Raw genomic sequence first — 14,362 nt, forward strand, 5'->3', positions numbered from 1 at the left:
GATGAATAAGAAACTAAGGGTTGAGGCTTTCTAGTGATGTGTTTGTGTGTCAAGTTGACAAGGGGTTAATTGTACTGGCTAGTTTTGTGTCAACTTGACACAGCTGGAGTTATCACAGAGAAAGGAGCTTCAGCTGGGGAAATGCCTCCATGAGATCCAGCTGTTGGGCATTTTCTCAATTAGTGATCAAGGGGGAAAGGCCCCTTGTGGGTGGGACCATTTCTGGGCTGATAGTCTTGGATTCTATAAGAAAGCAGGCTTGGCAAGCCAGGGGAAGCAAGCCAGTAAAGAACATCCCTCCATGGCTTCTGCATCAGCTCCTGCTTCCTGCCCTGCTTGAGTTTCAGTCCTGTGTTCTGTATATTATGTGACATTGGAGATGTGGTTGCCTCTTGTGAAGCCTGTGGGGAGTAGTAGAAAAAAAGAGGTGGCTAGGTGGAGGGCCGCTTGGAGGAGGAGGTTTCCTAGAGGGGTCCTGCACATGGGTTAATTCCATGCCATACCTAGCAACCGTGATGGGCTCATTGCTAGAAATTCTTCCAAACCTAGACCTGAGCTGGCTGAAGAGACCAGGACTCTCATCTCCAGGCATTCCCTAGGCCCTCAGGTTAGAAGGAAGTGCTGTGACAGACAGCAGCCTGCAGTACCATTTTTCCATGAAGCAGAGGGTGGGTACCACCCAGTAAGCCAGCACTGCAGGCACCTGGGACCCTTTCTGTCCCTGTCTTATTGTTGCTTGTCTTGCCACCTGCTTCCTCCTCTTCCCCAAATCTGCCCATAAATATTTAATGACTGCAGCAGCAGGTTCCATTCCTATAATTGAAGACACTCTCTTGGCAGCTTTGAGTCACTTGTGTCTTTTTCAGTTTCACTGGCAGAGCTGCTCACCTTGTGTCCAAATGGGGACTCCAGAGAGTCTATTCCTGAGAGCCTTAGCATTTTGACAGGCCAGCCATCCTGACCACCACAGACATCTTGACTGCTAAGCCTAAGCAGTCTGCAGATGAAGAAGTCTTAGATGGGAATGTGGGAGAAAGTTTAAACGAAGGGTAAATGTCAGAGTCTACTCAAGACGCTAACTGAACTCTGGTATGCAGGTGCTCTGAGGCCAGCAGCCCTAGGAGAAGAAGCAGAGCCTGGGGAAGGGATTCTTGAGAATGTGATGCATTAGGGAACACCTTTACAGGTGAGAAAAGGAGACCAGGACAGGAAGAGGACGGTTCCAAATCCATAGTCACTTCTGCTTCTTCACTATCTGTAGAGAGGCACTGTGTGACTGTGTGTAATCCTTCCCCATGCTCTATTGGAATCAGTGTCAGCCAAGAGAACCACTGGTGGTTTTCCTTATTATCTGTACTTAGATCTTTCATTTGTTAAATTCATTGTATTTGTTTATTTATTCATTCAGCAATATATACTAAGACTCTTCCTTCACCCTTGAATCTGGCTTGTTCAGAACACATTTTTTTTTTATTTCTGTAAATTCCTAACTAGTCACTAAGAGCCAAAGGATTTTATACGTTCAGCATTGCCAAGAGACCTCTCTTTTGTTTTTGAGTATTTGCTGGCTCTAGCTTACCAGCGTATTCTTGGCACTGGCATCCCGCTTAAAGAAGTTTACAAGTCTCAGTGGGATGGGAAATGAAGAGCACAGGAAAGCACTGGCTGCCTTAGAAGACACAGAAGGAAGGAGAGAGTGGGAATGGGAGACTAGAGCTCTGTGCAGGATTCCCAAGCCTTACAGTTGCTGAGCACAGGCCCCATTTGAGATAGGAAATAATGAGAAGTCCAAAAGCTTTGGGGATGGATGAATCTGACTTATGCGGAAGAAGTAATGCTGAATGAGGTTGTGGATTGATCTGTTACACTACTTACTTTCCCTGGAACTTTGACTCAATTCCTGACAAAGCAACTTAAAGATTCGTTTGGGCTTACAGTTTGGGGGATGCAGTCCATGAAGGCAGGGGAGGCATGGGTCTATGAGCACAAGGTAGCTTTGTGTCCATATTCAAGAAATAGAGAAAGATGCATGCCACCCTCTTTATTTTGCTTGAACCCCCAGTCCATGGGATAGTGCTATTCATGTTATGGTGGGTCTTCTCTCCTCATTTAAACTTCTCTGGAAATATTGTCACAGGTGTACTCATATGTGGGTTTCTAGGTGATTCCAATTTTAGTCTGGTTGACAATAAAGACTACCTATTTATTGTATGTGGGTGTTTATTTCTAAAGAAGTATGGATTCAATGCAGAGAGCCTCTTTTCAGAGCTGGAACAATATTTGTTCTATTGGCCAAGGATTCTGAACTCATAACTGTTCTTGGTGTGATGCCAAAGAGAGGATATAATATCATTCTCTACCATGTGACCCCCATGTATAAAATGAAGGCCTCATCTGGTCACTTGATATCCAAACTCCTTTCTATAAAGGAGGGTATTTATCTCAATAATTCTTGGTGCAATTGACTTAGGACAATTAATATAAGCCTGAGGGGACATATTTGCTGGATTGTCAGGAGGCTCAGTCTACTCAATATTTATCAACCATTTGGATTGAGGGAGATGGCATGCTGCCATGGTTTGGGGGAAATTGACAGGAGTTGGGAGAAACCATGATTGTGTCAGAATCAAGAGTTGAAAAGCTTGAAAACAGGTCTAAACTCAATAGATAAAATGCTGCCATTTTAAGCAAAACACTCATAATTGTATAATACAGAGCAGTTAATCCTAATCCATAAGTGGTTTAAGTGAGATGACTTAAGAGTCTAAGTTCAGGATGCACTGCATTCGTGTATAAGTTCAATAAATATCTATGGTCCTTGGTATTCATCCAAGGGTGAAGGATACAGCAATAAGTAATATGACATCATTGCTAGGTGGTTTACATTGTAATAATGTAATGCATTACAATGTGAAACCCATAGCATGCCACACAAAGAGTGGGCTCTATGACACAAGCCAGCAAGAAGCAAGTGGTAGAGGTGAAAGGTGAAGCAAGGCAATGAACAATGAGCTAACAGGCCACCATTTATCTATTTAAAGCAACTATGTGGCATCACTGCGAAAAGCATTGAAATCCTGAAGTTTATGAAAAATGTGTTCCACCAATCAGAGTGCCTTATTCAGAGGTTTCTCCCTTTGTACATACCCTGACCTCACCTAACTGCAGGGCCATCCATGAAGGTCATTCTACACCTTTCCAGGTTTTCTGACCTTGGCCTCATTTCTGCAATTTTACATCTCTGGCTTTCGTGAGTCATTGACCGTGTGTGGAGCCCCTATCACCGACCACTTCCAACATTGCCACACACCATCTGTGCTGGCACAGCAGCTGCTGAGACTGGCTGGATTTCTTCTGGCCACTGTGGGACCGCCCACCGTGATCACCTCATCACCTTGAAGTGTCCAACTTGACCTGTCCCAGTTCTCTTTCAAAGTCCTCCTGTGGCATTGGCTGCCAGATAAGCCTCAAAGGGAACATTTTTCTGTTTTATTAATGTTCTTACTCTTAAGTTTTGCACAGTGTGTGGGGGATAAATGCTAATTTTTGTAGGTGGGGGAAAAACTTTTCTCCAAAACTTCTTGCAATTTTATTAATAATGTAGCAAATGAGACAACATATTCTGAGGGCTTAGAGAATCCCAGGGAGGCATCCTGGGCCTCTGAGTACCAACACTGTTCCTCCTGCTGTCTCTCTCTCTCTCTCTCTCTCAGGCAGGGCTGTAGCACGGAAGAGCAGAGGGCAGGGGAATTATGCATGAGCAGAGAGAAGAGATGCTGACCTCCTGTGTTTAAAGGTTAAAACGATTTCTTGGGAAATGGAGCAAACTCACTAATCAGAGGCTGTTCTGAATTTTTCTGCAAAAATTAGACCTAGTGGCTCTCTTCGATGCTCTGTTTGAGTGGATATATGTATATATGTATATATAAGACAACCAAATTATGTTAGGCTTAATGTATTGAACACCTACTATGTTCCAACCCTAGCGTAAGTTACAGCAAAAAGATAAAAAGAAGTACACCAATGTCTTTGGCTACTGATAATTCCAGTAACTAGAGTGCTCAATTAGCCAGTTTTCTGCTTCACGTGACTTATAAGGAATACAGTAGTTATTCCAGGAATTTACTAAAAGGGAAGCATGATTAGGGCACATCACAGAGTCTCCGCATTTTCACAGCCATGGTACTGGTGGTGAAGCAAAGCTCAAGATGAAGATGAAGGACACAATGAGGTGAATTCTTGGCCTTTAGGCTGAATTTATAGGAGTCAGGGCTTAGAACATATCTCATTTAGCCACTCGGTGAACATGTTCTGAAAGCATCCTCTGTATTCAGCACTGTGGTATGAACTGGATAGTGAATACAAAGAGAGATGACTTTCCTTCTTCTAATAGATAAATAGATATTGTTTATCTATTATTTAATGTACAAAGGTGGTAGAGATAGAAACTGTTATCTTCTATATTTCTAGGATACATAGAAGTGTGGCAGTTATATGACTATCATGTTTGATGAACGAATGGATGAATAAATAAATAAATAAATAAATGACTTTGCTGTTTTAATGGATGAAAGGGAGGTAGAGAGGGAAGTGTGATCACACACATGTCATGAAGTGTGTGTAGTAGGGTGGGTAGGTGTGTGGGAATTCGAGTATAGTAAGCATGGAAGATGGAAAAAGATGGAGAAATTCCCAGTGGGTAGGAGTGGGATATAAGAAAAGACTTCACAAGTATATTGTAACTTTTATGTTTTGAAAATTTACATGAACTCTTAGGTTAAGCAGAAAAATGAATTTGTTAAAGATCAAGGACTTATAATTTCCTGGAATGCAGAAACTCTAGACTTAATGTTATGGACCCAGTAGCTATGCATGCAGTTGGAGAAAAGTGCTGTGTAGTTTGGAGGAGTCATCATTGCTCCTTGGATGGATACAGTGGTGATAACTTTCACTATTCATAGGGTAGTGTTAGGCAATGACACTGCCACAGACTGACATCTCTGCTCCACTCACAAGAGAACAGGTCCTGTGTTGTGTGTGTTCGTTTTGCTCCTGGTCTCTGATTTAAAATCTGATTTGAGTTCTTCTGAATTGTGAGCCCTAGGTCACCTTAAGCAATTTTCACCCTCACTACAAGGGAGGCTGGGAAAAATGATCTACTGGTTTGTATTTCATTCTGAGAATTCAGAGTTGAAGCATTTACTAAATATGGAAGCATATCCAAACATATGAGATATTCAAGAAGAAAAAAATAAATTATTGTGTCTATAGGAGAGAAGGTCCTACTTTGCATGGGACTAAAACAAAGATGGATCAGGACAAATCATGCAGAAGTTGAAAGTTTGGTTCCTTCCCCCTGAAACAACTGAAAATTGCTGACATACGTTATGGAGTAGAGTGACAGGGCCAGATTTGAGTTTTGGAATGAGGACAGTGAAGGTGGAGTGGGAGCGCGATGAGAGGGACTGAACCTTGGAGCTGGAATGGTTAGGTGTTGGAGTAGAGGTACTCAGAGGTGTGGCAAGAGCAAAGGAGGGCCTAGACTAGGCAGTGGGCACAGACACGGAGGGGAAAAGACAACATTACAGAGAATGAATGGGCTAGACTCAGGAAATTGAAGGGGATGTTGTAAAGAATGACTTTGTATGAATAGAGAGTGCTGATGGTTCTAATTGAGAAAGTTAGTGAGCAATGGTGTTCAGGAAGCTGAGACAGAAGAATCTCAAGTTTGAGGTACACTGGGTTCCATTCAAGACCCTGTCCCTAAAAGAAGGTGGGAACAGGAAAGAGAGAGGAGCTGACAGTATAGGAGGCAGAATAGAAGGGAGGGGGGTCTTCCTGAAGAGGACACTGTGACTACAGAGGAGGGTGCAGTAATCAATAGGAAGGATTTGTTTTTACCTGAGATGAGTGGACAAGAGATGAAGCCAGCTGTTTGGGGACTTGGATTTGGAAGTTCACAGTTCACACCTTCTGGACTCCTATTTTCTAAGTCCCTAGACCCATCTTCCTACTTCCCCTGTATGGCTCATCTCCTTCTCCTGACTCATCTATGTCAAGGGTTATCTGACCTTTCTTAAAGGGCCACATGATAACTCTTCTTGGCTTGTGAGATTAGGGGTCACTGTCTCCAATACTCAGTTCTGAAGTAAAATCAGCCATAACTAATCTGTAAATAAAAGAATAAAGTTGTATTCCGATAACTTTCATTTATTAAAACTAGCCAGACCACAGTTAACCACCTCTGATTTAGCTGGTTCTGACCCATCCTGGCCTAAAGGACATGTCCCCATTGCACATATCTCAATTCTAATTGATAATTTACTTAATTACGTTAGGTAGAGACACACGTGCAAGTATCAAGGCAGGGGCCATGCTTCTCAACTTTGTGGATTCCCCTGGCCAACTCAGGAGGGAGCAAACATGTAGCCCTGAGTGTCCATTCACTGAGTAATGAATTCGAACTTCCTAGTACTTCTAGGAGTTGGACAAAAGTATCATGTCCATTTTAAAGATAAAGATGTTGAGGCTGAAACAGGATAAATTATTAGAGGTCATATCACTGGGAAATAGAGGGGACATAGAGTGTGGGTCTTCAAATTTGTAAGAAAAGTTCTCTCCCAATTGAGCCATGTTCCTGATAACATCCCAGACAAACTCTTCACATCCCTTAGGAGCTTTGTATGTCGTTTAGTAAGAGGTTTGTCACAGGTAGGATGCTCAGGGTACATCACGTAAGAACATGAAATTGTCCATGTGGGGAGAGGGCAGAGCTTTCCCCTGTACCACAGGTGATCATGGAAACTTACTTAGCAACTTACAAAGTTTCCTGTACATGGATACAGCAACAGAGGTGGGGAAGTATCTGGCTCAGGTCTTGTTGATGCAGCTTGAGTTGTTTCAAGAAGTGATCTGAGATTAAAACAGTGCCCAGAGCCCAGACCAGACAGCTTTAGTACTAGGCTTGGGCCTGAGCACTTTTGAGTCTTGTGGCATAGTCACAGTATTTTATTTGACCTTGATTTTTCTAAGTACAGAATGAGAATGAGAACTTTGATGTTACGTTTTGATAGCACTAAATAATAAATTCATGTACAGTGTTGGTCTGTAATAAAAAAAAGCCCCACTAACTGGCTCTGGGCTGTTCTAAGAGTCCCCACCTGAAGGGCTCTGTGAGGACAACATCTGGTCCTGGATTGTGAAGCTACACCTTCAGAAGCATCTCCCTATCTTGCTTCACCACGAATTCCTCTCCTCTCTTAACTGCCCCCAGCTTCAACCAGACAGCACTCAGCCCAGGCAGCTGCCTGCTACCCTTGTGCTTTGAGCTCATCTTAGTTTAGTGGTTCTCAACTGTCCCAATGCTGCAACCCTTTATACAGCTCCTCATGTTTTGGTGACCCCCAGCCATAAAGTTATTTTGTTCCTGCTTCATAACTGTAATTTTGCCACTGTTATGAATTGTAATCTAAATATTTGATATGCAGGGTATTTGATATGTGGCCTCCATTGTAACCCGCAGGTTGAGGACTACCTAGTATCATATGAATTGTGCATACAGCTTTGTGTTGGGAGGAGAGTACATACTCAATCTCTGCTTTACATGGGCACAGACTCCTTCCCATGTACGTGTTCACATATGAATGCATATATTTGCATTTAGGTACATGTTACTCACATGACTACCCTCAGTTCCTGACAAGATGTTTTTCCTCATATTGAAAGAGTGAATTAGATTGTATTGGTCTTCTCTAGAGACTGGGGATCATGCTGTATCACAAACTCAGACACTAGACAGATCCTAAAGAATTTAAAGGACAGGTAATTTCTGACAGGATGAATTAGTTTTGGGGTGAGTGTGTGAGATCTAGGGGCACTGATTGTGCATGAAGCTCACTCCCACTTTACTCTGTTTTTCCACGAGCCATTAAATCCTCTGCCTCTGTTGCAGAAGGCCTGTGTCTTTGACCAGTATCTATGAAATGGTGACAGGTTCCCAGGTTGGTTTGTAAGCAGGGTTACATCTTCAGCTTTCTAAGTTCTTAGCAATGAGAAACTCCAAAGTGTCACACAGTGAAGAGCTGGAGGGAAGGGACATTTAGCTGTGGAGAGAAAAAAAATCACAGACATGGTGAGAACTGGTTTTAAAATACATCTGAGTGGGTCAGATGAAGCAGACTCAAAACGTCCATGTAATTTCAGAAGCAAAAGCAGTCCTGGGCCCAGTGCATGGGAATTCATGACCTGTGATGTCAGAGACTTCTTGGTAATACTTCCTAAGATGCAGAGCTGCACAGCAGGGTTTCAAGATGCTGAGCATCACCTGTACCTCTGGAGACTCCTTAGAAGGGAATTCTTGACAGTGTCTGAGAGTAGAAAAAAAACCCAGCCCCGGACACCCTTGGTGTTATGTATGTTTCAAAGTTGATGCTAGCTCTAGAGTTTAGGACTCATCAGCTGAGAGGTCTATTGCAGACCTTTCTCTCAGGTGAAAATGTTCCAGGAAGACAATACCTTGGCATAAGTTCCATGATCTTGAATCAGAACACTGGCTTGGACAGAAAGAAAATGTCGAAGAGCCAGGAATTCAGAGCACATGGTGATCTTCCTGTGAGCAGAGTTCTAGACTGAAGCCACTTCTTGAAGCCTTCACCCAGATTCACGATTCTCTTTTTTATAATCAGTTGCCAGAAGTAACTGCTGGCATAGTATGTGGCTTTTGCAGAGGGAATTAATGAAATGTCAGTTTAACCAATGGCTTATATTTGTATATGTTTTTAATTTTTTCATTTTAAAAAAACTATGATTGAAAGCTTGTATTGCACTAATGCATGAAGGCTAATAAGACATAATTCACCCCTTAGAGGTTCTATAATTTATTTGAAAAGACAAGATCAATACATACATACATTCATATCTGAAATACAAAAGTGTTAAATGGGATGGTGATAAAATGACAAGTCCATGGGATCTGCATGTTCACAGACATTGTTCTTCTCCCAGACCCCAAAGACAGCATTTGGTTATTAACCAATATTCCCCCTACAATAAGGGAAGGAGTTGAGGCTCATGAGCTGGAGAGAAAATGGGGTTCTGTAAGGAGAGATTGAAGAGCACCCCCTCAGGATGAAAAGGAAATTGAAAAAAAGTGTTTAAATATATATGCCCATAAACCACAGTCAGAAATCTCTGTCCTTTGAGAGGTCTGAGTAGAAAATGTCAGCCCTTTTTTGGTAAAATTGGGTGGTTGAACTTTGCTGTTTGCAATCTATCCCACTCAGATGGAACCTTCCAATTACCAAAGATATAAAGAATCCCGAGAAAGACATCATAATGAGGAACTGAAAGCTGACTTTCAAGGTTGGGTGGCAGATTGCAGATGGAAGGATGAGGCGGGTCATACATGGTGGAAGGTAATGTGGGGAAAACAGCAGAGCTGCATGAAATGGAAAATTCTAGGGCTCCTGACATAGCCCTCTCCTTTTCTGTGGGCAATATAGTATCTGCAACCCTTTCTCCTGAGCCTCCTACAAGATGTTCACAGAGAATCAGATTCAGCCTTGGACATACTGAGCTGATGGTGTCTTCCTTGTATTCTGGAGATTGCCATCTCTTGTACAGTGTTCCACTGTTCTCTTAGATTCTCCTCAGTAGAGTCCTGGTTATAAGAATTATGAGAAGTCTTCTATCTCTCTTTTTCAATCCTATGAAGTTTTGAGTCTCATATCTAGGACTAGTTCCTAAGTGACAAAGACAGAATTGTGGAGTCACAGACATGGATAAAATATTTATAATGAACCTGAGAAGTTGGTTTAATCATAGATAGCTTTTTCCTCCTGTGTATTAATTAATCCTGACAAATATCCCCCCCATTACATAAAACTTGGTCTGAAAAGGCATACATGTAGAAGACAAGCAGTCAGGGTATTTTAGATCCTCTTAAATGACCAAGATCTAAATATTTCACGAGAACGGTAGGTCCATCATCAAAGAAGACAATTATGATGGTTTCATGATGCACATTTGTCTTTAAGTTCCTTGAGCAGTGCCCCACACTTGCTCTGTTAGGTCACTGGGGTTTCTGTTTGTGTAGAAATTGAGTAAGATGAGACAAGTTTGAGCCCACCAGAAGGAAACACTAACCTCAGCAGCACCGAGTAGGTCATTTTCAAACCGTGTTGCTATTTTAGGGGAAAGGACCTGGGCACCACTGCAGCTGGCATCATGGCTTGTTTTCATAGCTTGGGAAACTAGGATGGATCTTCTTCTATACTTAATAATGCATTTTACATTAAAGATGAAGAATACTAACATCAGTCCAATCCATCTGTTATGGTGATGTCCTGATGCTGAGGACTCCTTATGACCTTTGTGTGTGTGTGTGTGTGTGTGTGTGTGTGTGTGTGTGTGTGTGTGTATTCTTCATTTCAGTCATCAAATTTCTTACATTTTCCGGAAAATATTTGATTTTTGTTTATACAGAGGTGATATCTTATTCTGGTAATTTAATTCACATTCACAATGAAACAGTTTTCTAACATCCACCTGTAAGACTAAAAACCATCGGATACAGGAGGCAAGAGCAACAGGAAGCTGTTGGGTAGACAGGTGGAGGATAGTACTGCCCCTTCAGGTTTTTGAAAGAAACCATTTGAGGAACATGGGAAAGGAAGGTTTATGTGAGAAGAACCACAAAAGTAGTACAGCCAGAGGCATGGAGAGAGAGAGAGAGAGAGAGAGAGAGAGAGAGAGAGAGAGAGAGAGAGAGAGAGAGAGAGGCAGACAGAGAGACTGAGACAGAGAGACAGAGACAGGCAGAGGGACTGAGACAGAGAGACAGAAAGAGAGACAAGAGACAGACAGAGAGAGAAGATGACGGTAGGAGCTACATCACCAGCTGCAGCAGCCAGCATGCAGGAAGTTTCCAATGCCAGACTTCTCATGAAAACCTCCTAGGCATATTTTTAAAAAACACCATTGCCAAGCCTTACTTCAGATGGATGTATTTTTAATAATTTATGCCTCAGAGTGGACTAATTCAATTAAAATGCTTTCCTCCTCAATTCTAGTTTAGACCACTGAATACATGGAAGTTTGTTTGGGGGATTTGATTCATCTTGTAGCATAGATTAGTTAATTAATTAAGCAATCATTTGCATGCTATTTTCTATGCATTATGTTCCAATGAAGAGATAAGAAAATCCCAATACCACACTTTGAGGACCACACTGACCAGTTGGATGACAGAATAATAACTGTTTCCCAATTGTGCTGTTTCCTTCGAAAGTCCTGTGATCCCAGATGATGTCATTTCCTTCCAGAACATTGTCTTCTACACTCACACCTTTCGTGCTTCCAATGTACCTCTCATTTGAGATGTTGTGAGTTTGTGTTCTGGACTGGCTGAGATAGGGCAAGAAGAAGCTGGAGCATCTGGCTCTGTTAACATCTCATAGGCAGACTCAAAAAATAGTATTCTGAGGGGTGAGAAGGTTAGCCCAAGAACCTGAACAACATGTGATATGCAAGGTTACCACATAAGAGAAGAAAGAAAATCAGAGAACTTATAGAAGAGAAAGTGGGGAAGAGTCTCGAACATATGGGCACAGAGGAAAAATTCCTGAGCAGAACAGCAATGGCTTGTNCTGTAAGATCAAGAATTGACAAATGGAACCTCATAAAACTGCAAAGCTTCTGCAAGGCAAAGGACACTGTCAATAAGACAAAGAGGCCACCGACAGATTGGGAAAAGATCTTTACCAATCTTAAACCCAATAGGAGCTAATATCCAATATATACAAAGAACTCATGAAGTTAGACTCCAGAGAACCAAATAACCCAATTAAAAATGGGGTACAGAGCTGAACAAAGAATTCTCAACTGAGAAATATTGAATGGCTGAGAAGCACCTGAAAAAATGTTCAACATCCTTAATCATCAAGGGAAATGCAAATCAAAACAACTCTGAGATTCCACCTCACACCAGTCGGAATGACTAAGATAAAAAAATTCAGGTGACAGCAGATGCTGGCAAGGATGTGGAGAAAGAGGAACGCTCCTCTATTGTTGGTGGGGTTGCAAGCTGGTACGACCACTCTGGAAAGCAGCCTGGTGGTTCCTCATAAAATTGGACATAGTACTACCAGAGGATCCAACAATACATCTCCTGGGCATATACCCAGAAGATGTTCTAACTTGTAATAAGGACACATGCTCAACTATGTTCATAGCAGCCTTATTCATAATAGCCAGAAGTTGGAAAGAACCCAGATGTCCTTCAACAGAGGATAAAGAAAATGTGGTACATTTACACAACAGAGTACTTACTACTCAGCTATTAAAAATAATGAATTCATGAAATTATTAAACAAATGGGTGGATCTGGAAGCTATCATCCTGAGTGAGGTAACACAATCACAAAAGAACACACATGATATGCACTCACTGATGAGTGGATATTAGCCCAGAAGCTTAGAATACCCAAGATACAATTCACAAACCACATGAAACTCAAGAAGAAGGAAGACCAAAGTGTGGATACTTCAATCCTTCTTAGAAATGGAAACAAAATAACCATGGAAGGCGTTACAGAGACAAAGTGTGAAGCAGAGACTGAAGGAAAGACCATCCAGAGACTGCCCCACCTGGGGATCCATCCCATATACAATCACCAAACCCAGACACAACAAGAGCTTGCTGAAAGAAGCCTAACATAGCTGTCTCCTGAGAGGCTCTGCCAGTGCCTGACAAGTACAGAGGTGGATGCTCACCACCTTCCAATGGACACAGCACAGGGTCCCCAATGCAGGAGCTAGAGAAAGGACCCAAGGAGCTGAAGGGGTTTGCAGCCCCATAGGAAGAACAGCAATATGAACTAACCAGTACCTCCAGAGCTCCCTGAGACTAAACCACCTACCAAGGAAAACACATAGTGGGACTCATGGCTCTAGCTGCATATGTAGCAGAGGATGGCTTAGTTGGTCATCAACGGGAGGAGAGGCCCTTGGTCCTGTGAAGGCTCTATGCTTCAGTGTGGGAGAATGTCAGGAACAGGAAGTAGGAGTGGGTAGGTTGGTGAACAGGGGGAGGAGGGAGGAGATAGGGGGTTTTGGGAGGGGAACCAGGAAAGGGGATGACATTTGAAGTGTACATAAAGAAAATATCAAATTAAAAAAGAAGAAAGAAAGTAGTGACAGAGGTGACCAATCAGTAGAAGGAAACTGCAGAAGTAGTAGAAGGGTTAGGTTACAGAATGATGGGTATTAATTCTTAAATCAATAGTATCTAGAATCACACAGGAAACAAACCCCAGGGCGTGTCTATAAGGAATGTGCTAGAATCCATTCTAAAGAGTGGCTCCATTCTATGGGCTCTAATCCTAGCGCCACATTCATCTCCTTCTGCTTCTTGATTGGAGGCATCCTGTAACTATCTGTCTCAAGCTCCTGTCTTCATGCCTTTCCTGCCAAGACACATTATACTCTCAAACTGTGAGCCCGGATAAACCCTTCTTCCTTAAGCTGCCATTGACAAGTATTTTGTCATAGCAGCTAGCCAAGAAACAAATACAGATTTCGTTTTAATAGATTCTCTTAACAGCTATTATGATCTTGTCAAGTAAAATTTAAAGACTGAAGTAGAACTGATAGTAAATGCTACATTCTTTCTTTGTGAAAATGTATTCCATATTTAGAACAAACAATGGGAAGCTAAAGACTTTCAGGTTCAAATAAAAATGAAAATTTTACATTGATGCATTTTTTCCCCCTTCAGTAGAAGATAGCAAGATATGAGTTGACTTTTCTAGATATAGACAAGGAAAGGAGACTACTTATTTCAATCATCACGGACAATATTAAGTAATATAAATCCACTCTTCTGACTTAACAATGCAGTATAATAGAGCTGATGAAAAGGACTTTATATCTTGGTAGTACACACACACACACACACACACACACACACACACACATACACAGGGCGGGGGAGAACATGATATTTATGACTTGTATCCTTTAATGAATTTACCTCCCCTGGAAGCCTATGAATTCCAATGCAAGAAGCACATTCTGTACATTATTGGCCTTTCTACCAAACAGCCCAATGGCTTAAACATCACTAGGGATCCACAAAGAGTCCAGCTGGAATGACCATGGAACACACATTCCAGGGTACCGAAAGCTTTGTGATAGGAGAGGTGCCACAGATGCTTCCTTGAGAAGGGATGATGATGGGTGGAAAAGGTCAGAGCTAACATGTAAGAGTAGACTAATATCCGCTTATCAGTGAGTGCATATCTAGTGACTTCTTTTGTGATTGGGTTACCTCACTAAGGATGATATCCTCCAGATACATCCATTTG

Source organism: Mus pahari, chromosome 7, assembly GCF_900095145.1.
Source record: "Mus pahari chromosome 7, PAHARI_EIJ_v1.1, whole genome shotgun sequence".
In the NCBI taxonomy this organism is placed as follows: domain Eukaryota; kingdom Metazoa; phylum Chordata; class Mammalia; order Rodentia; family Muridae; genus Mus; species Mus pahari.